Below are 23753 nucleotides of genomic sequence, written 5' to 3'. Positions count from 1 at the left end.
GCAGAAGGGAAGAGAAAGGGAATATAACAGCTTTTCATCATCTGGTGGCTGAGCATAAAACATGTACATGTTGGGACCAGAAGACAGCCTAATGGCTATGTTACTGGACTCTCATGTAGTTGACTGCGGTTTGAGACCTGGACCCAGTGGCTTAAAGTTACACCAGGCACAAAAATTATACATGTTAAGCATATCTTTTTAAATGTATTTTAATGGATTTTTTTCTTATACATTATTTATTTTATTGATTATTATTATTATTATTATTTGCTATAGGGCATGCATGCTCACCAGAGAGAGAGAGAGAGAGAGAGAGAGAGAAAATGAGACACAGAGAGAAAGAGAGAAAGTGAGAAAACAAGCTACCAGGTCCAGGACTTGAACTGCAGTTGGTTGTGTGAGTCCAGTACCCTCACCACCATATCACCTGCTGGGTCAACCATATTTTTTCTTTGTTCTGTCCTTTTTTTCTTTGTTCCTTCCTTTGTTTCTTCCTTTTTTTCTTTATTCTTAAATTGCCATGTCATATTTTTCTAAGTGGCATGATAAAATAATTTATGGCAGTATAGTAACTTGAGAAATCAGAAGACATTTTTTGTTCCCTCAAAGCAACCCTGTATTTGTACTTCTAGAAAAAAAAAAGTGAGATTCTGAAAGGCTAAGTCAATGACACAATATGAAATGTGAGTCAAAAAAGATTAGGGAATATGTGTAACTCTGAAGAACTGACATCTCTATCCTTCTGTGCTTCTGTTCCTACCAGGCATGTTTCGAATGTGTTATGTCAACCCCTAAATAAGAGGCAGAGAGGAAAACTCTCTAAAAGAAAAAAATTAAAGTTTTTGTGAACCTGCACTGCAATACGGAATACACTTGTCATGGTAAAATGGGTGAATGAAGGGAAAACAAGGGTTTTAAGAAAATGAGAAGAGATTATGTAAGTTATTTTGAGACAATTATCACTGTCTATGAGGATCAATAACAAGAGTCATGTCACAGTCCTGGTTTGGACAGGCAGTTTCTGCATAACTATCTAAAAACTACAATCCTGGAAGAATCTTTCTTGTTTTCTTTTTCTTTCTTTGTTTTTTAGAGAGAAAAATTTTTGCTACAGGTCAGATGGGCTTACCGAAGAGAGAGAGAGAGACAGAAAGCAAAAAAATCACCCTTCAGGGGTGATGGCCATGCTGCAACCCCTTCCCCATTTTCCTCTCGAGATTTTGGGCATGAATGTACACCCACCAGATGTTTTTCCAGCCACCAAGTTAGGACATTAACCATGGTCAGCCATGTGGGAGCCCAGCAAAATAACCAGTATGCCATCTGCTAGTCTCAGCTGACATCTTTAATGCTTCTTGTTATTAAGCATACTTGTGTGTTAACTGCCTCTTCAAGCCTCCTTCCCTGGATCCACTTATTTCTCTATACATCTATCTATTTGAGTTTATTTATTTATTTATTTTGGAGAGTTTTTTGCTATAGGGCATGTGTGCTCACCAGACAGACAGAGAGAGAGAGAGACAGAAAGCGAGAAATCACCCCTCAGGCGGGATGGCCATGCCACAATCCCTTCTCCTCCATTCTTCTCTTGGGATCTTAGACACGCGTGCACACGCACCCGGCGTGAGTTTAAGCCACTGGGTCCAGGACTCAAACCGCAGTCGACTACATGGGAGTCCAGTGACACAGCCACTAACTGCTGGCCCCTCTATTTGAGTTTTGACACAGACATCCTGACATCCCTGACAGTTATCAACAGTGTCCAAGATGAGGAAGCAAATAGTTTTCAAAGAATGAATCAGAGCAGAGTAGTATCATTATCCTTTAGACTCTTCCAGGTCAAATCATGGATATAGAGAGAATAAAGAAATTAAGAACCATGAAGGGATTCTTTCCCAAGGCTGTTGTCCTCAAAATATGAATAATACTTATTCTCCTCTTAATTTTTGAAAGCAAGGAGCATCTTTAAGTATATCACAACAGAGTACAAGGAAAAAATGGTAGGAACAGCTCTATGAACTGTTTGCAGAACGAAGACATCGTTGTTCTCACCAGAGGTCTAGTGCAGGAGAAAGCTGAAATTCACTGTGGAGGAGTTGTGGCTTATGTAGTGTTGATGCCAACATGGAACCTTATCTGAAAATAAATGGCTCGGGAATTTATTTCTGCTCATTTTGCCCAAACTTCTTCAGTGCCTAACTACATATATACTCACTCAGCTACCAAAGCAATTAAGAAATGTCATTTCTGTGTGGACAAATGACAGGCCAAAAATTAACTCCTGAGTCTTATTTCTTAAGGAATAAAAGGTCAATAGATAATGACTGGAAGTTTGGAATGTTCACCAAAAGCAGAATTGAACAGAGAGAACCTGGTAAAGATGACATGCACTTAAGTTGTTTAACTCAAGTCATGAAATCAGAATCATAAATCATATTTAGTTTGGGAATAAATGAAATAACATATCTAACGGTATGTATGATTTACAACATAAAAGGTGGATACGGCAGGATATTCAGTCTGGTCTAGGGATGTGACTTATTTATAGAGAAGTAATTCTAAAGTTTATTTTTGGATGGGGGAAAAGTAAACATTTTAATTATATATTTAATATGTAATATCTCCCTATAAATATAATATATAAAATAGGAAGTCCAAGCACATGCATTCAAGAGAAAGATGGAAAGAACAAGAATCACCCTTGACAGTCTGTCGTGCCATGACCTATTTCTCCAACTCTCCTGTCTTCAGAATCTTGAGTGCTTACAAATACAGCCAGCTTCTTTTCAGGTTGACTTGTGGATCCAAACCTGTGGTCAGCCAGGTGGTTTCCAGCCTTGCAGGGTGTTATTAATGTACCTGAGCAGCTGGGCCAGCATCTTTAATCTTTGTAGAACGTTGATGTTACCTAAGCAAATATCTGGCTATGTTTCCTATTTATACTGGAGTCATGGAAATCTAATGGAAGGAACATAAATATGCCCAGAAATGGGATACAAAACTCTGATGCCACAATCAATGGAATAGGGAAGGAACTAAGTGAAATTAATTGGAAAACAATATTTTGTGAACAGTATCCAGAAATAACCTGGTAATGTGTAGACAAAGTCACACTCCTATTTCCTGAGCATTGAAAAAGAGGACTGTTTTGCATAGGGATTCCATACCTGAAAATGAATGTCAGTCCTGGAGTAGCTTGTGAAAGAGATCAACTTCTCATTGTCTTGGGTCGCTCTGCTGATTTTTCACTGCCCCTTCCAAGAGGTAGAGTGAAAAGCTTTGTTATACCAATGTTATACTGAAAGGGATGAATGGACTTAAAGATGAATTCTTTCTAGTCAAAGAGAGAGGTGGCCATAAGACCTGATGAGTCATATGTAAAAGACATCCTATAGGTGATGTAAGGCAAGAGGGGTCATTGTTCCCATGTTGGCTATGGTTTGTGTGTGTGTGTGTGTGTGTGTGTGTGTGTGTGTGGCATTTTATAGAGTCTTTCTCTGTTGTGATGCCCTTGCCTCAACCTCCCAGGCAATTGGGACCACAGGTACATACACCCTTCATGGCTTTTAGACTAAGTCAGGTACAGAATTGTGGCCTCAGCCTGCAGAATAGCAGGGTCTAGCACTTGCTATCATGGCTGGGCCATTTCTTTTATGAAAATTACTGACAGCATTAAAAATCTAGAAATATGGAGCTGCCTATAGAAATAAGACCAGGAGAGATGGCTGGACCTTCCCAACTACCAGCCACACTGAATTGGATGAACACATTATGACACATTTGATGAAGGTTTTGGAAACACATTTGCACAGTAGGCCAGATGTGGTAGCACATGTCTGCAATTCCAGCTAACTGGGAAACTAGGACAGGAAGATCCCCAAATGCTTCTCATCCTCTTTTGTACTCTTTTTCTTCAAAAAAAAAATCAGTTAGAGCAGGAAAATTTAGATCCAATATAATGACTCTGCCCAACAATTCTGCTAGAGTCTCAGATTCTGACCAAAAATGCCACCATTTCTCGTAGGTTGCACTCCCTTCATAATCATCTTTCCATCCACATCTCAGGGATGGAAGGGGCCAAGTTAGGGTGCATGCATGCAGCTAGAAATCTCATTGCTAAAGAAGACTAGGGGGAGATATAGGGGGCAACTAGAAATATCTTTCCCAGATGTAAATGTTCAATAGTAGGGAAAAAATGTATGTATCCATAGAATAAAATAGTTTGCGTTCATTTGCAATGAAGCTATGAAATGAAGAGGTATTTTACACTTTTGTATAAATTTGGAGAATTCTGCAAAACAAGAACCCAACTAGAGAGAGAGGGAGAAGTATAGATGTAATTGGAGGTTGAAATGGAACAGTGAGCTTTTATATATGTATATGTAAGTTATTTCCATTTTACGAGAATAAAACTGTTTCTTTTTTGTTGATGGTAGCCAATGAGAGCTTCTTCAGAACTTCCATCTCTGACTGCACTCCAAATCTCCAAATATCTGTTGACAGACTACTCTTTTAATGTGGAAATGGAACTTTATTTTAACATGTCTTCATTATCCTATTTTTTTAATTCCTTAGCTTATAGAAAGCAAAATAAAAGTATTTCATGTCAATTTGCTTGGCATTTTTTTACATGTAGAAGAACAGCTTTCCTGGCTTATCATTTGATATCTACATTTTTGAATGTTATAACATTTATAGAACACTTTTTTCTTTTCATCTCACTAGCATATACATATTCTGTGCACTGGCCAAAAATAGAAACAAAGTGAAAAAGAGAAAAGAAACACATAGAGATCAAAGTGAAATAATTATGTCTCAATTAGAAAGACCTTAATTTAATTTCACAGCTCTGACTATGCTTGCAGACTGAATGGTTTAAATGTTTGATATACATTGAAGTATGTGTGAATTTCAAAATGTTGCTTCTTTTGAATTTAACTGTATAGACACCTTAAACCAGATGTTTTTTCTTCTCTGATCGAGAAGGACATGGTTATTTCACTAATAGAAATGTGGTCTGTGAGAGCACCCTAAATAATAGGCATTCTCCTGCTGTCCACATGTGTAAGTGAATTTGACGTATGTGTTCAGCTTGAAAGCCATTTAGAGAGAGCAACCAGCCACACACGATTGCTAGCATGTTACACAAGGGGAAAATGCAGAAAATGAAATAGTTGGCAAAGATAATTACTGTGAGTGCAGAGACTGATAGCAGGAAGCTTTATAGAATATCACACCATCTACTGCAATCCACTAAAGATGTTGTACTTCAGTTTCAATTTGGAGCCAATGTGGTAGTAAAAGACACCTTAGTGTATTGGGTAATGAAAGTGTAAAAGCTGGCCCTATTAAGGTTACCAAGAAGGTATAACCTGAGAGAACGGGCTTTGTAGGCAAAGCAGTAAATGAAGGCAGAGTGTGAAGCCCGTGGTTAAAATGGCATCTTTTGTGGTGTGTATGGGAATTTCTTTGACTGGCCTAAAACGCAGTGTATTCTTGCTGAGAAGATTCATTTTTGCATGCTGTATTGATGCACAGTGACTGAATGTAAAAAAGAATGATAATAATAAAAGATATCTTTTGGAAAAAAAAAGAATGGTATCTTTTGGACTGGATGATACTATTGTGCTCCTCTGGATGTTCTTTTTATTCATAGAAGAAAAGAACAGTAGAGAAAATAGGCTAGCAGCATTAAGAACATCTAACACAAATACAAAATACAATATAGATAAGAGCATACATCTGAAAATGTGTACCACAATTCACAGAATGATAGAAGATGAAGAGATAAAACATTCAATGCTGAAAATAGAGGTAGTCATGGGTATTATATCTGGAGTGTAGTCACTTTAAGAATCCCAGTCAAAATGAACTGCTATGTAAGGTAAACATATTCTGGCAGAAACATTCTAAAGTAAGGTGCAGGAACTTGAAAAAAAGTCACCTGAAAATCTGAAGCAATAAAAACATATTTAGATATTATGAAATAATACATTTGAATTCTATGTTCAGGTCATATCTTCCTTCTAAATTAAAATACTAGTAGTTTGGTCACCGTTGAAATAGAGACACCAATGTTCCAGCATATAAAAGAGAGAGAAGATTACATAGTAGAACTGGAGGTATCATTATTTTTTAAAGAAATACTTTTAAAGATAAATACATTTGAAAAGATATAAGATATTAACTCATCTTTTTTTTTAGTTTTATAATTCACATTTGATTGTAAAATGAGTTGTTTTGGTTTCATGTCTCAACCTAAAAAGGAAGGCTGCAACAGAGTAAGTGAAGCAAAAGAAGTTTATCTGAGCCAAGGGTGTAGAACGATTCACCTGGGTGACACAGATACTAGTTTCTTTTACCTGTGTACACCACAATGACTGGTCAGATGGTTTAAAAAGAGAAGAGCTAGAAGAGGAGAGGTTACAAATTGTCCAAAATTCATGTTAGTCCCTATAAAATAATACAAGCTACTGATTAGATACACCTATTCTGTCCATTGGAAACTGAAAAACATTGCTGTAAGGAGAGTGAGTCACATTGTAACCATACAGCTTATTGTGTTTACTATAAAGTAAAACATGCCTTTTAGGCAACAACCCTGATGAATAACTAAGACCTCAGCTCATTTGTCTTGGAATTATTTTTTAAGCAATTATTTATTTAATTTTATTTATTATTATTGTTAATAATTTGACCAGAGGAGGATATAGAGAGACAGTAAGAGCTGAAGTGAGAAATGAACCCCTTGGGGGACTGGACATGCCACAATCATAATCGAAGTGAGAAATGAACCCCTGGGGGGATGGACATGCCACAATCATAATTGCTTCTACATTCTCCTCTTGGGATTTTGGTTATGCACTCACATGCACCTGGCATGACTTTCAAGCTGCTACCTCTGAGACTGGAACTCAGGTCAGCCATGTGGGAGTCTTTAACCATCATACCACCTGTGGGCCCTCATGACACATCTTATTATTCCTAGTTGAATGTACAATAAATAGATTTTTTTAAAGATTCTAAAGCATTGTCTGACTTTTAACTTTGATAAGTTCAGTTTGTGTGGGGTGTACTGTGGGTCATAGTTTTGTGCTATGGGTCTCAGTGATGTGTGTAGTGGTCTCATTGAGGTGTGATGTGGGTCAAAGTTGGTAGGCTATGGGTTATAGTGGGGTGTGCTGTGGATTTCTGAAAATTTTGCTGTGGGTCTCACAGAGATTTGCTGTGAGTCTCAGTGAGGTATGGGTCTAAGTGGAGTGGGCTGTTGGTCGTATTTTGGTATTGTGGGTCTCAGTGATGTGTGGAGTGGTCTCACTGTGGTGTGCTGTGGGTCAAAATTGGTAGGCCGTGGGTTAAAATGGGGTGTGCTGTGAATTTTAGTGAGTTTTCCTATGGGTCTCATTAAGGTGTGCTATGGGTCTCAGTGAGGTTTGGATCTGAGTGGAGTATGCTCTGATTTGCAGATTTTTGATCTGGGTCTCAGTGATGTGTTCTATGGTCTCAATGAGGTGTGCTGTGGGTTGAAGTGTTGTGCCCTGTGGGTTAATATGGAGTGTGCTATGGATTTCAGTGAATTTTGCTGTGAGTCTCAGTGAGATTTGCTGTGGATCTCAATGTGTTTTGGGTCTGAGTGCAGTGTGTGGTGGGTTGCATATTTGTGCTGTAGGTCTCAGTGACGTGTGCAGTGGTCTCAGTAATGTGTGTGGTGGGTCGAAGTGAAGTGCCTGTGGGTTAAAGTGGAGTGTGCTGTGGATTTCCAAGAATTTTGCTGTGGGTCTCAGTGAGGTTTGCTCTGGGTCTCAGTGAAGTTTGAGTCTGAGTGGGGTGTACTGTTGGTCACATTTTGATTCTGTAGTTATCAGTGATGTGAGCAGTGCTCTCACAGTGGTGTGCTGGGGACACAGTGGACTGTGCCGTTGTTTAAATTGGGCTGTGCTGTGGCTTAAAGTAGGGTGTGAAGTGTAACTCAATGAATGTTGCTTTTGGTCCTTGTGTGGTTAGAGTTTGAGTGGGGTGTGTTGAGGGTCACAGATTTGTTCTTTGGGTCTCAGAGATGAGTGCAGCGGTCTTACTGAGGTGTGCTGTGGGTTGTGGTGGGCTGTGTGGTTGTTTAAAATCTTTTGAGCTGTGTTAAAGTGGGGTGTGAAGTGTACCTCAATGAACTTTGCTGTGGGTCCTAGAGAGGTTAGATTTTGAGTAGGGTGTGTGGAGGTTTGCAAATTTGTTCTTTGGGTCTCAGGGATGTGTGCAGTGCTCTCACAGAGGTGTGCTGTGGTCACAGTGATCTGTGCTGTTGTTTAATGTGTGCTGTGCTGTGGCTTAATGTGGGGTGTGCAGTGTAACTCAATGATTTTTGCTTTGAGTCTTAGTGCGTTTAGGATGTGAGTGGGGTATTTCTTCTGTTGCAGATTTGTTCTTTGGGTCTCAGTGATGTGTGCAGGGCTCCCACAGAGGTGTGCTGCAGTTGCAGTGGGCTGTGATGTTGTTTAAAATGGGCTGTGCTGTAGGTTAAAGTGGGGTGTGCAGTGTAACTCCATAAATTTTGCTATGGGTTTTAGTGTGAGTGGTGTGTGTTGAGGGTCACAGACTTGTACTTTGGGTCTCAGTGATGTGTGCAGTGTTCTCACAGAGGTGTGTTGCAATTGCAGTGTGTTGTGCTGTAGTTTGAATTGGGCTGTTCTGTGACTTAAAGTGTGGTGTGCATTGCAACTCAATGAATTTTGCTGTCCATCATAGTGAGCTTAGGGTGTGAGTGGGGTATGTTGAGGGTCGCAGATTTGTCTTTCAGGTCTCAGTGACGGGTGCAGTGCTCTCACTGAGGTGTTTTGTGGTCAAGTGGGCTGTTCTGTTGTTTAAAATCAGTTGTGCTGTGGCTTAAAGTGTGGTGTGCTCTATAAGAGAACAAATAATGCTGTGGGTTCTTGTTTGGACAGGGAGAGAGGGGGGTGTTTTGTGGGTTGCAAATTTTTCCTTTGGGTCTCAGTGATGTGTTTAGTCATCTTACTGAGGTGTGCTGTGGGTTGCAGAGTGTTGTGCTGTTTCTTAAATTAGGCTGTGCTGTGGCTTAAAGTGAGGTGTCCAGTGTAACTCACTGAATTTTGCTGTAGGTTGTAGTGAGGTTAGTGTGTGAGTGGGGTGTGTTGTGGGTGGCAGATATTTTCTTTGGATTTCCATGCTGTTTTCAGTCATCTCACTTAGGTGCGCTGTGATTCACAGCACACTGTGCTGTTTCTTAAAGTGGGTTGTGCTGTGGCTTAAAGTGAGGTGACACTATAACTCAACAAATTTTGTTTTGGGTCCTTGTGAGGTTAGGTTATGAGTGGTGTGTGTTGTGGCTGGCTGATTTGTTCTTTGTGTCTCAGTGCTGTGTGCAGCACCCTCACAGTGGTGTGCAGTCATTTCACTGAGGTGTGGTGTGGTTCAAGTGGACTGTGCTGTTGTTTATAGTGTGGTGTGGTGTTGCTTAAAGTTAGGTGTGCAGGGTAACTCAATGAATATTTCTGTGGGTCCTAGTGAGGTTATGGTGTGAGTAGGGTGTGTTGTGGTACGCCAATTTGTTCTTTGGGTCTCAGTGATTTGTGCAATGGTCTCAATATGGTGTGCTGTGTGTCACAGTGGGCTGTGCTGTTGTTTAAATTTGGGTGTGTTGTGACTTAAAATGGGGTTTGCAGTGTAACTCAATAAAATTTGCTGTGGGTTTCAGTTAAATTAAGGTGTGAGTGGGGTGTGTTGTGGGTCATAAATTTGTTCTTTGGGTCTCAGTGCTGTGGGTAGCAGACTCTCTGAGCTGTGCTGTGGGTCGCAGTGGGCCATGATGTTGTTTAAAGTGGGTCCTTGTGAGTTCAATGTGTGAGTGATGTGTGTTGTGGGTCGCAGATTTGTTCTTTGTGTCTCAGTGATGGGAGCAGTGGTCTCAATGAGCTGTGCTTTGGGTCCCAGTGGGCTGTGCTATTGTTTAAAGTGAGGTATGCTGTGTCTTAAATTGAGGTATGCTGTGTATCTCAGTAAATTTTGCTGGTGAGATTTACTGTGGATCTCAGTGAGGTTTAGGTACGCTTTGAGTCACAGTTTTCAGCTTCGTGTCTCAGTAATCAGTGCAGTGTTTCCCTGAGGTGTACTCTGGTTCAAAGTTTGTAGGCTCTGAATTAAAATGGGTTGTGCTGTGGATGTCAATCAAATATGCTGTGTTTCTCAGTAAGGTTTGCAGTAGGTCTAAGTGAGGTTTGTGTTTGAGTGGGGCATGCTGTGGTTTGCAGTTATGTCCTGTAGGTCTCAACGATATGTGCAGTGGTCTCAGTGGTTCTGTGGTTCAAAGTTGGTAGATTGTGGGTTAAAGTGGGGTGTGCTGTGAATTTCAGTGAATATGTCTGTGGGTCTCAGTGACGTTTGCTGGGGATGTCAGTGAGATTTGCATCTGAGTGTGGTGTTGTGTGATTTGCAGTTTTGTGCTGTAAGTCTCAGTGATGTGTGTGGTGGTCTCACTGAGGTGTGCTGTGGGTCAAATTTGGTATGCTGTGAGTTACAGTGGGGTGTGCTCTGAATTTCACTAAATTTTGTTTTCAGTCTCATTGGGGTTTGCTGCAGTTCTTAGCAAGTTTTGGGTCTAAATGAGGTGTGCTGCTGTGATTCACAGTTTTGTGCTGTGAGTCTCAGTGATGTGTACAGTGGTCTCACTCAGGTGTGTTGTCAGTGAAAGTGTGATGCATTGTTGGTTAAAGTGGGTTGTGCTGTGGATTTCAGTGAATTTTGCTTTGGGTCTCAGTGAAATTTGCTATGGGTCTCGGAGAGGTTTGGGTCTTGGTGGGGTGTGCTGTGGATCGCAGTTTTGTTCTAGAGTCTCATTGATGTGTGTGTTGGTCTCACTGAGGTGTGTGTTGAAATGTGGCGCCTTGTGGGCTAAAGTGGGGTGTGCTGTGGATTTACGTATATTTTGTTGTAGGTCTTAGTGAGGTTTGCTGATGGTCTCAGTGAAGTTTGGGTCTGAGTGGGGTTTTCTGTGGGAAGCAGTTTTGTGCTGCGGGTCTCAGTGATGTGTGCAGTGGTCTCACTGAGGTGTGTTGTGGGTCAAACTTGGTAGGTTGTTCGTTAAAGTGGGGTGTACTGTGGATTTCATTGAATTTTGTTGTGGGTATCAGTGAGGTTTGCTGTGATTCGCAGTGAGCTTTGGGTCTTATTGCGTGTGATGTGGGTCCCTGTTTTGTTTTTGTGTCTTAGGGATGTGTACCAAGTCTCACTGAGTTGTGTTTTGGGTCAAAGTGTGGTGCCGTTTGAGTTAAAGTGGGGTGTACTGTCAAATTCAGTGAATTTGTCTGTGGGTCTCAGTGAGGGTTGCTGTGGTTCTCAGTGAGGTTAGGGTCTTAGTGGGATGTGCTGTGATTCACAGTTTGTGCTGTGCATTTCAGTGATGTGTGCAGTGGGTCAAAATTGGCAGACTTAGTGTTAAAGTGGGGGTGTGCTGTGAATTTCAGTGAATTTTGCTGTGGGTCTCAGTGATGTGCTCTGTGAGTATCAGTGTGATTTGGATCTGAGTAGGGTGTGCTGTGGACTGCAGCTTTGTGCTGTGGGTATCAGTGCTGTGGGCTGCAGCTTTGTGCTGTGGGTATCAGTGATGTGTATGGTGTTCTCACTTAGGTGTGTTGGGGGTCAAAGTGTGGTGCCGTATTAGTTAAAGTGGGGTGTGCTGTTGATTTCAATGAATTTTGCTTCAGGTATCAGAGATGTGTGCTGTGAGTCTCAGTAAGATGTGGGTCTGAGTGGAGTGTGCCGTGATTCAAAAGTTGTGCTGTGGGTCTCAGTGATGTGTGCAGTGGTCTTACTCTGGTGTGCTGTGGGTAAAAGTTGGTAGGCTCTGGGTTAAAGTGCGGTGTGCTGTGGATTTAAGTGAATTTTTCTGTGGCTCTCAGTGAGGTTTTCTGTGGTCCTCAGTGAGGTTTGGGTCTTAGTGGGGTGTGCTGTGGGTTGCAGTTTTGTTCTTTGGTCTCAGTGCTTTGTGTGGTGGTCTCACAGAGGTGTGTTGTGGATCTAAGTATGGTGCCCTGTGGGTTAAAGTGGGGTGTGCTGTGAACTTCAGTGAATTTTTTTGTCTCAGTGAGATTTGCTGTTGTGCTCAGTGAGTTTAGGTTTAATGGGGTGTGCTGCGGTCTTATTGAGGTGTATTGTTTGTCAAAGTGTGGTGCTCTGTGGGTTAAAGTGGGGTATGCTCTGGATTTAAGTGAATTTGCTGTGGGTCTCAGTGAGGTTTGTTGTGGTTCTCAGTGAGGTTTTGTTCTTAGTGTAGTGTGCTCTGTGTTGTGGTTTTGTTCTTGGTTTTCAGTGATATGTGTGTGTTTACACTGAGGTTTGTTATTGTTTGAAGTGTGGTGCCCTGTGCGTTAAAGTGGGGTGTTCTGTGGCTTTTGGTGTCTGATGCTGTGGGTCTCAGTGAGGTTTGCTGTGAATCTCAGTCAGGTGTGTGTCTTAGTGGGATGTGTTGTGGTTCTCAGTTTGTGCTGTGGGTCTCAGTAGTGTGCAGTCATCTCACTGTGGCATGGTGTGGGTCAAAGTTTGTAGGTTGTGAGTTACAGAGGGATGTGCTGTGGATTTCTGTAAATTTTGCTGTGGGTCTCTGTGATGTGTGCTGTGGGTCTCAGTGAGTTTTGGGTCTGAGTGTGGTGTGCTGTAATTTGCAGTTTTGTTCTGTGGGTCTCAGTGATGTGTGTGGTGTTCTCACTGAGGTGTGCTGTAGGTCAAAGTTTGTAGGCTGTTGGTTAATGTGTGGTGTGCTGTGGATTTCAGTTGATTTTGCTGTGGGTCTCAGGTTTCCTGTGGTTCTCAGTGAGGCTTGAGTCTGAGAGTGGTGTGCTGTATGTATCAGTTTTGTGCTGTGTGTTTCATTGATGTGTGTGATGGACTCACTGAGGTGTGCTGTTGGTTGAATTGTGATGCCTTGTGGGTTAATGTGGGGTGTGGTGTGGATTTCAGTGAATTTTTCTGTGGGTCTCTTTGAGTATTGCTGTGGGTCTCAGTGAGGTTTGGATTTGAATTTTGTGCTGTGGGTCACAGTTTTTTTTGCTGTGGGTATCAGTGCCCTGTGGCTTAAAGTGGGGTGTGCTGTAGATTTCAATGTATTTTGCTGTGGGTATCAGTGTGGTTTGCTGTGTCTCTCAGTGAGGTTTGTGTTTCAATGGGGTGTGCTGTGGGTCATAAATTTGTGCTGTGGGTATCATTGATGTGTGTGGTGGTCTCATTGAGGTGTGCTGTCAGTCAAAGTTGATAGGCTGTGTGTTTAAGTGTGGTCTGCTGTGGATTTAAGTGAATTTTTTTGTGGATTTCAGTTAAGTTTTCTGAGGGTCTCAGTGAGGTTTAGGTCTGTGTGGTTTGTGCTGAGGGTCGCAGTTTTGTGCTGTGGGTCTCAGTGATGTGTGCCCTGGTCTCTCTGAGGTGTTCTGTGAGTTGAAGTGTGGTGCCCTGTGGGTTAGTGTAGGGTGTACTGTGGATTTTAGTAAATTTTGCTGTGGGTCTCAGTGGGATTTGCTGTGGGTCTCAGTGAGGTTTGCTGTGGGTCTCAGTGAGTTTTAGGTCTGAATATTTGGGTGTGGGTCACAGTTTTATGCCATGGGTCTCAATTATGTTTACAGTGGTCTCACTGAGGTGTGCTGTTGTTTGTAGTGTGTTGCCCTGTGGGTTAATGTGTGGTGTGCTGTGGATTTTAGTGCCGTTTTTTTTTTAGATTCTGATAGTCTGTTTACCATCTTATTCTTATCTATATAAGGTTTAACTATATAACTGAAATATAATAAACATTTTTTCTAGACTTTTAAAAATGAAAATATTAAGGAAGAAAAGGTGAAATTGTAGCCTGAATTAAAACCTTATAAGGTATCTCTCTCCCCATTACTGATTTCATTGATCAAATGTAAATCATTAAACCCATAGTGACTAATCCACAAATTCTCCTTATAATCAACTCATATTTCTCAATCATGACTAGAGTTGCATTAAAGACAATTTATATACCTCTCTGTTGTTTATGCCATGGGCTTACAGAACATTGTTTCTATTACTGAAGTAGATATCATGGAAAATATAAAAAAATTTTTTTCTTTTTAAAATTTTTATTTATTTATTTATTTTCATCATAATCTTGTTTATATTACATTGGATTGCATATAACTTTACAGTGTATTGCATTGCTTTTTCAAAAGGGAATGCCATGTATGTCAGTCCTTACAGAGACATTAATCTCTCCACTTCATCATTGAAAAAATTATATTTTCTTATTGATCTTTTGGTGAATCTAAAAAAAAATCACTTAGTTATGTTTTATAGCAGTAAACAGACCACATATAAAACCTTTTTCCTTAATATGTGATTGGGTTTAATCTCATTATTTATAGAATCCACTGCTTTGCCCGTATGGGTAGGAAATAGTATTTGCCAAGTAGGCCTTTAGAACACACCTCATCCTGCAGCGTGATCAAAGATGAGCAATAAGAGTCTGCAAATTCTTGTTTTTGTTTTCAGTATACTTTATTGTACGTTTTTTTTGGTAGAACTAGACTTGGATTAAATTTCCATAGTTACATGTTCTTTCCACAAATATATTAATTATTCTAGTTCCCCTTACTGTAAATGCTTTTCTGGGTATCTTGTTAGCCTTGCTTAAAATGGAATGCTCTGGGTTGGCAAACACTCAGAAACATGATTTTCCCCTATGGACACATCTCTGTTTCTATCTCCTTTCCTATATACACACACATAAATGTGTGTGAGTGCAAGTGTGTTTGGGTGTATATGTTTAATAAATTTCAAACTTTTAAGATATGGGAAATTTGGCCAGCTGATGGCATGGTAGTTAAGGCAGCTAGAGTCCACATGTCTGACTGTGCGGTTTGAGTCCTGGACCTGAAGTCTTGAAAAACATGCCAGGCACGTGTGCATGTTCCCCAAATTCTGAGAGGAGAATGGATTGCAGTGCTACTGTCCCCTAGGGGAGGGGTGCTTTCTCACTTTCTCTCTCCCACATACACCTCTGACTAGTGAGCACACCCTCTGACAGGTATGGGTACATATATACATATATATGTGTATATATATGTGTGTGTGTATATATTTATATACCAGGTATATATATATAGTCCAGATAGCCAAGCATTTACAGGTGACTGGGACAGAGAACATCATATTATCTGTAGTAGTATAAATATATGGTTTGAAGTTAAGGAAGACAAAGTTTAAATAAATCAAGAAATGTTTCTAAGGTTAAAGAAGGAAAATAAAATCTTTCATTGCTTGAGTTAGAATTCTAACACAAATCATTGGTTTCAACTCTTGTTTTCTTCCCACTGGATCTTACAATGATCTCTCATTTTACTTCTTATTTTTTTAAGTTACAGAGTGTGTGCACTCACCAGAGAAATAGAGAGACAGAAAGTGAGAAATCATCCCCCAAGAGGGATGACCATGCCATAATCCCTTCTCTTCCATTCTCCCCTTGGGATTTTGCCCCACCCCCTACACACACACACCCAGCATGAGTTTTAAGCTATCAGGTCTGGGACTCGAACCATGGTTGACTGCCTAGAAGTCCAGCAACATAACTATTTCACCGTCTACTCATCTTTATACAATGGTATTTTAGAAATGATGCTACTGAGGCTTACAGAAACTTAGTAATTCCTCCAATTGTGCTCAGGGAATACATGACAAAATCAGAAGCAATTACACAGGAAAGTTACTTTTCCGTCTATGCTGAAGTGCCATGATTTTCAGATGCATTTTTTTTGCAAATATTCTTATTTCTTCACCTCTGTCCTAGCCAACCCTGTCCCCCTAAGGAGTATCCTTTTGAAGGCCAGTGACTACCTCCCTGTTTATTTTCACAATTCTATTGTTCTGCACTATATATTAAATTTCAGAATAATCTTTAGGGCAGAATGTTGTCCCAAGAGAACAATATCCTTCCTAATTAACCTCTTCTATATTGTTACAAAAGGATTCAACTAAGATAAGTATGGCCCTATTAATATTTACATTCATTCATTATTTCTTAAATAATTACAACCAGTTCGGGGAAATGGCAATGAGGAGAGAGGAAGCATTTCTGCTCCAAATGGATTTATGTTCTAGCTAGGGATGGGATAGGATAGAGAAATGATAAACAAAATATCTTTGAAAGAGTTCATTTCTGGGAATAAAGAAAGTAGGATTAGGTACAAGATTGTGATGGTATTTATGTGTGATGGGAATGGGGTGGGTAGCACTTGTGTGGTCAGAGAAGGTCCCATGAAAGTGCCGGGGTATCAGACTTAAGATCTGAGTATAAAGGAAAGTGTTCTCTGATCTCTGGTTCCATTCTCTGGCTCCATTGCCCTGTTTCCTCTTCTGACTGTGTTGACATGTGCTGAGATCATGTGCTACGAGGGCTATCCCAGTGTCAGGGGAAAGTTAATTTAAGCAAATCCTGACAATGCGTTCAGAGATGAGTTAGATATTCATACATGACCTTAGATAGTGAAGTAAAGGAACCTCTCTTGAAGACTTTTCTAGACTTTTTTTTTTTTTTTAATGGGAGGGAAAGAATACTCAGAAACTTAGTTGTGGGATCAGCAGTTAGCATAATGGTTATGTCGTTGGAGTTCCATGTAGTTGAACATGGTTCGAGCCCTGGACTTAATGGCTTAAACTCACACCTAGCACATGTGTGTGTGTGCCTAAGATCCTGAGAGGAGAATGGAGAAGAGATTGCAGCATGGCCATTCCCCCTGGGGGGTGATTTCTCGCTTTCTGTCTTCTCTTTCTTGTGAGTGCACATGATCTATAGCAAAAATCCTTCCCACTCCCCCAAAAAAAGAAACTTAGTTGTATAAACAGGACATATCTGTTCCCCTGTAACTGTAGGAAAAGATGTCAACACAGTCTATAAATGGTGGTCTGATAGGGCAATATATCTTGATCACATTATTAATCAATTAAATCAATCCAAGAAGACTCTATGTCCAGACTGTGCTGTAGAAGAAATAAACCTATCTTTGTTCAAATGTCTGCTATTTGAAACACCCTAATGGATACAGAAATAATCCAATGGTGTGTGTAGGTGTATATGTACATGTGCATGTATGCCTTTAAGTATGTGAATGGAAAGAGATTTTTCTCATAGAAACCATTCCTCTGTTACTAATAGTGCATTAATATTTTGGGGAAGATGATTTGATATGAGAGAAAGACATAATTAGAGAAATATACAGCAGGGTTTGAGACATTTGGGTGATATAAGGTGAAGGGAGCTGTGTGACTGAGGAAAACATGGTAGATGGGGTTGGCTAAAATTACGTGATCTGTTTCATAATTGCTTATGTAAGAAACTATCATGAATTCAGGCTATCTCTTTGGGCCAAACAGATATCCTTTCCTCAAGTCAGATCACTTGATTAGTGGTCATTTGCAAGGTTTTAGCAATTTATTTCCATGATTTTATGCAGAATTCAGTTTGATAAAATTGTATGTAGGTTTAAAACTAAATCAATTTCAAATTATATATGTATATAAGCCAGTAGCTCCTACTTTCATTTCTATAGAAGTTTTGAAATGACCAGTAATAAATAGATCAGAACTGAAATTTCTGTTTTCAAACTGAAGCCGAATTCCAAATCAAGAACTATAGCGGCTTTTCCAGCAGCATCTGAGAACACACCTTCACTCTCCTGCTGTTGTCTGAAGACAACAGCATCCTTCATGTGGCTGTTAATGCTCTCATCCACATCAGTAAGTAGGGCTATCTATGCCATCTACTGGATTTTTGGTAAAAATGCATTTTGAAATACCAGATGTTGTCTTTCAAAAATTCAGAAATGTAGTCCCTCTTGCTTCATAGGCAGAGTATCAAGATATCCTTAAATTCTCTAAAAGCACAAGAAATGCACTTTGCTATTACATCTTAGATGCCTAGCTCAGTCTTTGCTGTGTGGCAGTGGAACTGGGTGGTATGGGATGGTATAGAACCATCAATATACCATTTTGCAAGTGTAGGAATATATCATAACTAAATGATCTCAAGTGATACTTTCTAGTTCATGTTAAAATGGTCATCGATGAAGTCATGGACCTTAACATGTATTGCTTTTGATGAAAAAGGTCAGCATGTTTGCCATCATTAAAAAAAAAAAAATGTCACTGTTTCTAAATCCAGCTCAGCATATGCAGGCCCTTTGTGACTGTGGGAGCATTCATGACACACTCCTACCTTGATATCCAATATAATACATACTTTTCTTTTTTTTGAAGAGGTTTTTGCTATAGGACACATGTTCTCGCCAGACAGGCAGAGGGAGACAGAGAGACAGAAAGTGAGAAATCGCCCCTCAGCGGGGATGGCCATGCCTCAATCCCTTCTCCTCCATTCTCCTCTCGGGATCTTGGGCACTCACGCACACGTCCCCGTCGTGAGTTTTAAGCCACCGGGTCCGGGACACGAACCGCAGTCGACTACATTGGAATCCAGAGACATAGCCATTACGCTAACTGCTGGTCCCAATACATAAGTTTTCAAAACCTTTCTACAAAAAAAAAAAAAAAAAAAATTTCTTTCCACCATCTTAAAAAAAAAAAAACAGTGGTTTTTCTGTGGATCTATTTTCTTTGAAATTAAGAAATCAGAAATTCAGAGCATATATTTTGAAAATTATATAGCTTTGTTTCAGATGAAGTCAATATAGATATGAATATAGATAAAAGTTAAAATGTTTGCTATGTAAAATACATTGTTCACAGAATGAAAGAACAAGCCATAGACTGAAAGTTTCAAGTTGCTTTTCTCACAAAGGGCCTATATCCAAAATAAGTAAATATTTGAAACTCAACAAGAAGAAAACAACCAACACAATTTTTAAAATGCACAAAACATTTAAACAGAGACTTCAGCAAATAAGGCATCATGATGGCAAATCATGATTCTTAAAATCATGTGTATAAATGCAAACAAAAAGCACAGTAATATTTCAATTCACACTTAATTGGATGTTTAATTTGAAAATAAAAACAACAACAAAAGGAAGTGATGTTATTGGTATGTAACTCCTCTCACATAGTCTTGCTGGAAATAAAAAATGACACTGCCATTTTGGGAAAATTATATGGTAATTTATCATTAAAGTAAATATTATTAATCATATAACCTAACAAATCTACTTAGTATTAACTCAAGTGAAGTAAAAACTTACATTCACAAAAAAGTTAGAACCACATGTTTACAGTAGCACTATTCATAGTCATCGAAAGCTATATATGGCTCAGATTATGTTTATTTGGTGTATGAATAAATTAACTTTAGTACATTCACAGAATAAAATGTCATTTGGCAATAAAAGAGAGTAAATTATTGATCCATCAGAAGGATAATCTTAATTCCATTTTGTTATATGAAAGTAGAATGTCCATGAGCTACATGCGGTTTGATTTTACGAGCACACACACACACACACACACACACACACCACAAGAGTCTTCAAAAGAGTCACAGAAAATTAGTATTATAAAAATCTGCATGAATTTCAAATTTTTTGTATCAAAATAAGCTTGTACTGTAATTGATTTTTCCACAACCATTTGAAGTATCTTAATACACAAAAAATAGGGGGGAAGGCTAGAATTAATATATTTTGTCACTTAGAAATAAACACAGAGGTATCATTATAAGTGTATGATTTTTAAAGATAAGCAGATGGATGGATAGATGATAAATAGGTAGACAGGTAAGATGATAAACACATGGTTTGGTGTGTGAATCTGCCTATCTGTATCTACCTACCTATATCTACCTATCTATCATCATCTATCTGTAAGTCCTTGCTCTGTCTGCTGAGGTATAAATTCATAAGATTCTAGTAATAATGTGCACACCTAAAGTCCAGATCCTAGTTTCTAAATATTATCCTGGAATGAAAGAAACAGCTTCTTGTAGAATTGGTTAATTCTAGGACTGAGACAGTTTAAACAGAAGATGAACCTGAAATGACAAGGAGTTCAGGAAAGCAAAAATTACAAAAGGAGGAAAGAGTAATATTGAAAGGCACAGGAACCAACATAAAAAAGTTCCCAATAGCCCAAACTGTAGCAATTAAGCAACAAAATAAGTAATGATAATATCGAATAAAATTCAGAGAATAAAGTTAGCATGTACAGGGGCCAACAGGTGACATGGTGGTTAAGGTGCTGGACTCTCACATGGCCTACTGCTGTTCAAGTCCCAGGCCTGGCAGCTTGAAAATCATGTCTGGCACATGAGCATGTGTGCTCAAAATCCCAAACGGAGAACTAAGGAGAAGGGATCGTGCGGTGGCCATTCCCGTTGGGGAGTGATTCCTTTCTCTCTCTTGTCTCTCTGTCTCTCTCTGGTAAGTACACACACACTATGGCAAAAGCCTAAACAAACAAACAAACAAAAACTTCTACATAAGACCATACCAATAAAAGTAGATATTTAAATAAATAAATGAAATGAGAAAGAAAGGTTATCTCTTGTTCACAAAGGAAAATCAGTTAAATATAAAAGAGTGTGTCAGTTGGTGATGCGGTAAGATACGATGTTCTACGAGGGTGACCCAGATGAGGTGTTTTTAGATTGAAGTCCTGAGATATCCCTGACCCTACTGGGCATCTGAAAAGATATAGTCTTATCTGGCTAAAGCTGACGGTAGATCGTGGTGTCAAGATACTGTTGAAAAACATTTGGAGGAGGGATACAAAGACAGCATTGTTGAGACAGGGAGGTAGTGTTGTTATATTTTGATCAACTGGACCAGGGAGAAATGTTCACATATTGAAATGATCACCTTGTAAGCTAAATAATATGGTTGAATGTATTAAAAAATGTAAATAAAAATAAATAAATAAAAAAGATACTGTTGAAGATTCTCTCTGTCTCTGTCTCTCATTCATTAAAGAAATAAACTTTGTATAAAATCAAAATAAATATACAAGAAATGAGAGAAAAAGAAAATCATTAGTAATACAACATGAAATTGTTGCAGGTAAGTTCTACAAATGGATGTTAAAACTGCTGTACAAAATTATATGAAAAACAAGATATTTATTAATAAGAAAGAGAAAGATAGTAATTTCTAGTAGAGAAACCCAGCAGACACCACCTTAAGCAAGTGATTAAGAGTAACAACATCAACCTCACGTACTCCCTGATAGATGGACTGAGAAAGACAAATCATTGCTGTGGTATTCTTTCCAAAAATGCTTGGCTGCAATCTAAGATGAGAATAAGACCAACTCCAATTGAGGAACAGTCAACAAAATATGTAGCAAACTAACATAAGGAAATGTTTCAGAAATAGCAAGGTCATGAAAAACAAGGAAACATAGAAGCACAATTACAAAATGGGAGAAATGGAGTAAACATGACAACTAAATGCATCATGCAATGTTTTGTTTTAGGGACAGAAAGAATCCTGGAACCAAAGTTGGTGAAATGAAAAGTCTCTGGTTTAGTTAGTGGTATTATATTCATGTTCGTTAGTTGGTTTAAATCATATTAAGGAATGTTACCAGTAGGGAGACCTGAAAAAGGACATATAAAACTTTCAGTATGATTGGTCCAGGACTAAGGGCAGCAGCTCTCCATAACCCTCTTACTTCTGTGGTGTTGGAGAGGCACCTCTGCTCACTAAATCCACCTCCCTTCTGTATCAGGCACCATTGCTACTGTGCTCACTCTTGGTGAGTCTGTACCTGTGTGTCCACTCTGAGCTCAACTTAATTTCCCTTTCTGCATTATCTGTTACGTGACACATTCCACTTTTTGTTTGGTAGCTTGACTTCCTATGAACATATAAATAAGTTGACGTATGTGGTAATTTTACAATTTACTGTTATTGCAACCAAGTTTCTAGGAATGGAAAAGTTGCAGAATATATTCAGTTTATATCATCTTTTTAATTTTTTATTTATTTACATTCATTCACTATACATCATTACAGCATACAAAATGAGATTTCCCATCCAGAATACACTGTATATTGGCTCAGTCAAGCACATCAACATTTCTTACTTCCTGTATATTTTGCCTATGTTTTTTATTTTTTTTGCCCTCTTTGATTCCCTATCCCTCACCCTCTGCCGTGTCCCACCCTCCTTCCACATTGTCTCTGGTATCCATGGTTGCTTTCCGTGCCTGTTCCATCCATTGAATTGATTCTCTAATGAACCTAATTAGTCTAAATATTTCCAATAGCAAGTGCAGCTGATATATACATATATAGGAATGCAAGTTTGACTTTAGGTATAAACCTCAGAGAGTAGAATGAACATACTATAAAGTAGCACCTAGCTGGGGCTATACATCTTGAAGCACACGCCATAGGTTTCAACAAAGTCAATCAATAGGAAATTGCTATTTTTGTAGATTAGGCCATCGAATGTTGGTAATTTTATATAGTTCTATCCAATACTTCATTAATCACACCTTTCTATTTTTAAAGAATCATTTATTCAATTTTATTAATTATTACTATTGCTATAAGGCATATGCACTCACCAGAGAGAGAGAGAGAGAGAGAGAGAAAGTGATAAATCAAGCTACCAGGTCCAGGACTCAAACCATGGATGGCCATGTAGGAGTCCAACTTCTCAACCACCACACCATATGCTGACCCAGTTATACCATTTGTTATAGCATAGATGTTGTGTATAATTTGTAGGTGCTAAGTTATTAGAAATTAAATATGTGTGCCACAATAGTATATTATCCACTATCTAGGCATTGAAGTGATAATTTAATCTTTTAACAGAATAAGCTCTGCAAATATGGCAATAAACCCACAATTCCTTCCAGGAATTTTTGCAGATATTGCAGTTAGAGTTCCACATTTGTTACATTTTATTTTGTTTATTTTAGAAAACAAGTTGACTAGGTATAGGCTTACTGCTTGCCTCTGAGTGGGGCCAGAGACAGGAACACCTTGATAATTGTGGTGTGGTATATTTGGTTTCAAACTGTGCCGTTTTCAGTACTACAGTTAGAGTTCAAAACAATTCCAGCAGAATGGAGAAATGGCTGAGAAAGGACTGTGGCATAATTATGGCTTATGAAGAATACTTTCTCCTTCTATCTTTCTGTCTATCTTTCTATGGCAAGTGCACAGACTCTCTGGCAACGTTTTCTTTTCTTTCTTTTTTTTTTTTTTAAAGGAGGGGGCAGCACTTGGCATGGTGCTTAAAGCAGCTGGATCCCATATGGCTGACTTTTAGGGTTGAGTCCTGAACCTTGAAGCTTGAGAAACACACCAGGCACATATGAGTGCATGCATGCCCCAATCTCAAGAGGAAGACGGTGGAGAAGTGATTGCAGCATAGTCATCTCCCTGCGGGATGACTAATAACAAAAATGATTTCTCTCCTCTCTCTCCAGTGAGCACAAGTACCCAATGGCAAAAATCTAAAAAGTAAATGAAATAAAGAAAAATTATGATTGGCTCAATCAAAGATAACTTTTCTGTCACTTTCCAAAAGATTGTAGCCTCCTCCCATTACACCGCAATGATCTTTTGAGCTATTGGTCTCTCTCCTGTAGCCTTGGGTTTGGGGCTCAGATGCTTTCTCACTTGGGTAGCTCTGTTGTGGGAAAGTTTCTCAGTTAATCCTGCACATTTCTCCTCCTGGAGGAGTCTCCCTTTACACATACATGGCACCCTCTTCCCACATTCAGAGGACTTGGGAAGACAGTGAACGTATGGCTCACCAGCTCCTGGCTCTTGATAACTTTTTTC

Source organism: Tupaia chinensis, unplaced genomic scaffold, assembly GCF_000334495.1.
Source record: "Tupaia chinensis unplaced genomic scaffold, TupChi_1.0 Scaffold143836_1, whole genome shotgun sequence".
Taxonomy (NCBI): domain Eukaryota; kingdom Metazoa; phylum Chordata; class Mammalia; order Scandentia; family Tupaiidae; genus Tupaia; species Tupaia belangeri.
The sequence above is the reverse complement of the archived record's forward strand: the minus strand, read 5'-3'. Positions refer to the sequence as shown.